Raw genomic sequence first — 3316 nt, 5'->3', positions numbered from 1 at the left:
CCCGGGACGTACCGTGGTCTGGCCCCCCGGCTACTTCTCCCCACTTGGTCCCCACTTGGCCTCCTTGCGGTTTCTTAAATACACCAAACCCCAAACCGGTTCCTTTCTAAAGACCTTCGCACTCGCTGTTCCTTTTCTGCGGATCCGCTCCTCCAGGCACATGCATGGGTTGCCCCCGCCTTCTGTCCGGGTCTCTGCTCAGATGGCAGCTCTTGGGGGATGGCTGCCACACTGACCTTATCTAAGGGAGTCCCCATCATTCGCTCCCCACTTACCTGCTGGCCTCACCTGCATCACGCTCCCCTCCCCCGCATTACATCTGCTGCCTGCGGGCTTGCTGCTTTACTCGGTTTGGGTGAGCCCCTCTCCCTGCATATGCTCCGTGATGGCAGGGACTGTATTTTGTCCACTGCTGTATCCCTGACATGCCTGGCACATCACAGATGGTCAAGAACAGTGGTGAAGTGGATAACAGAATCCAGGACTCCAGCCCTCTCGTTCACGGGGAGGAACCCAGGGCCCAGAGCAGGAAGATGCTGTCGGAGGTCACACTCACCGGCTGGCATGTCACAGATCCTGAATTCAGTGCCTGTCTCCTGGATCCCAGATGGAGGCTTTGGCGCCACTCCACGCTGTGACCTGAGGACTGGTCCTCGCACCCTCACTGTTCATAAACACATGTGGCAGGCTGGACTCTGACAGGCGGGCTGAGCGTGCAAGACATCAGGTTGCTTGCTCTGCTCTGCTTGAGTCTCTTTGCATCTCTTACTCCAACGAAGTTCTGAACCTGAACGATAAGGTGTTTCAAAAATCCAGGTCAATGGGGTGCCTGGGTGGCACAGCGGTTAAGCTTCTGCCTTCGGCTCAGGGCGTGATCCCGGCGTTATGGGATCGAGCCCCACATCAGGCTCCTCCGCTATGAGCCTGCTTCTTCCTCTCCCACTCCCCCTGCTTGTGTTCCCTCTCTCGCTGGCTGTCTCTATCTCTGTCGAATAAATAAATTTAAAAAATCTTAAAAAAAAAAAAATCCAGGTCAAGCTCTCTTGGGTCCTCCCATCCAAGATGACCAAGAAAAGAAGGAGTAACAGTCATGCCACAGAGGGACGAGCCACGGGCGGCTTCTTCGCTATACCTGCTGGGCCCATCGCACACCCAAAGACAAGGTCATGAAGAAGTTCATTATTCAGAACATAGGAGAGGCCATCACAGTCAGGGACATTTCCGAGGTGAGTGTCTTTGACCCCTGTGCCCTTCCCAAGCTGTATGTGAAACTCCATTTCTGTGTACGCCGTGCCATTCGCAGCAATGTACTCTCGTGAGGCACAGAACGACCAAACACCCCCACCCCAATTTAGGCCGGCGGGTGCTGAAGAAAAACTGTTCTCTGGGGGAAAAAAAAGAAAAAAGAACCCAGGGGTTGAGATGAGCATAAGGCTCAGGGAGCCAGTCACGAACTATGTCCATGGGGGGCAGGACAAGAGTCTACTGGATTTGGTTGGGTTGGAGTTTGGTTGGGTTTGGTTCCCAACAAGGTCAGGTGGAGCTGGAGCGGGCCTCCAAGACAGAGTGAAATGGAGTCGGAGCCCTGCAGAGACAGGAGAAAGTCACAGCTACCCTTTCAGTCAGTTAGCAAATATTTTTTGAGCACTTACTAGAGTATTTTGGCATATCTAAGGACAGGGGCATGGACGGGATGGCCTGGGAGGCCTCATAGCCCCCGGAACCTGATCCTGTATGACTTTGTCTTCAAAGGACCTCTTTGTAGACAGCTTCTTCACTAACTGAAGCCCTGAGTACCGGGGACAAGAAGTATCCGACGACTAAGGAGACACAAGCTTCTTTCTCCTCTCTGCTCTGCTTCAGCAACTTGGACACCAATGACACCCATTTCATGGAGGCACGGATGCTGGGCTACCCGGACCGTCCGTGGCTCATTTTGTCCATCCACCTGTCCCTAAGAATGAACTGCACTTTCTTGGACCCAGGCAAGGGTGGGTCACTTTTAGAGATTCCCATCACAGTTAATTCCATAGCGTCCCTTGGTCCACTTTCCTTGACTATTGGCCTTTCCCACCATGAAGTTCCTTCTGAAGTCCACCCTCATAGTCTCTGCTATGTCTGTTTAAGTTCTTTTGTAAAGTTAGTCTCAGTTATCATAGGTAATTCCATAGACACCAGACGCCCTTTTGTACCACTTACCAAAGACTATATTAAAATTTTAATCAATCAGCAGCCAGCAAATAAGCCCTAGGCATCAATTATACACAAAAATCTGTGGTAGGTTTAGGCAGAGGCATAAAAAGAAGGCAGAAGAAAGAGCGGTGGGTCTGGAGACAGATATTAAGTTGGAATCCCAGCTCTACCCCTTGTCCCCATGAGGCCAAATCCTCTTCCTCAAGTCAGGTTTATCAGCTGTGAAATGGGGTGACCAGTTCTTACTCCATCTAACACACTGGGTTGTTGTGAAGCTTAATAAAAAAAAAAAAAAAAACAATAAGCAGGGGCTTTATAAACTGTAAAATTCCATGGAAATATGAGTCAGATCTAAGATGGTGCAGTGGAAAAACACTGAACTTCCAGTCGCAGGGCTGAGTGGGCCTGACTGTGTCACTTACTTCCCTGGGGACTTTGGGCAGGTCATATCCTCTGTAAAAAATGGCTTGTTGTGCAGATTGAGACACTGAACACAGATGCACCCATCATTAGCCCCTGGTACCTAGCGGATTCCCATCTGTATTTGCCCATTCATTTGCAGGTGACAAGGGGCGAGAAATACATGCATACTGACTGAGAAGAGACTGCAATAGTGGTGAACACCTCGGTCCCACCAGGCTTGAAGGGTCTGCCCAGCAGGAATGGGAAACGAGACCATAAAGGCCATGAAGGGGAGAGGGAGGGTGAATGCCAACCTAAGGAGTCTGGGGTGGAGAGAGCCATTTATAGGCATTAAGGAGCCGCTGATGGTTTTAGGACAGCAGGGTGATAGATGAAAGGTATTTCTGTTCTTTGTGGAAAGTGGCTTAGAAAGGGGGAATATTCTGGAACTGTTGGGTTCTCCTCTCCAGGGCTGGGTTGCTAACCTGCTGGAATAGAACATGGGCTTCAGAGGGGCAAAGCTTGACCAGCACCTCTTCTGACATGGCTAGAGCTCAGAGCAAAACTGCCCAGATTGCTAGAACTTGGGCCTCGTATTCATCACACACAGCTGTGTAACAAATTACTTCAAGGAGTAGTGGTTAAAACCAATAAGAAATGTTTAGGGGCGCCTGGGTGACTCAGCCATTAAGCGTCTGCCTTCGGCTCAGGTCATGATCCC

General features: G+C 50.7%; 1 pseudogene; it reads left to right on the top strand.

The window, feature by feature from the left end:
- Positions 1 to 1062: 1062 nt before the first annotated feature.
- LOC123798015 (putative ribosomal protein eS26-like pseudogene) lies at positions 1063 to 2787 on the top strand (annotated as a pseudogene).
- Positions 2788 to 3316: the final 529 nt, after the last annotated feature.

The sequence above is a fragment of the Ursus americanus genome, chromosome 1 (assembly GCF_024610735.1).
Source record: "Ursus americanus isolate L20-20 chromosome 1, mUrsAme1.1.p, whole genome shotgun sequence".
Lineage (NCBI taxonomy): Eukaryota > Metazoa > Chordata > Mammalia > Carnivora > Ursidae > Ursus > Ursus americanus.
Note: the sequence above shows the minus strand (reverse complement) of the source record. Positions and strands in the feature narration are given on the sequence as shown.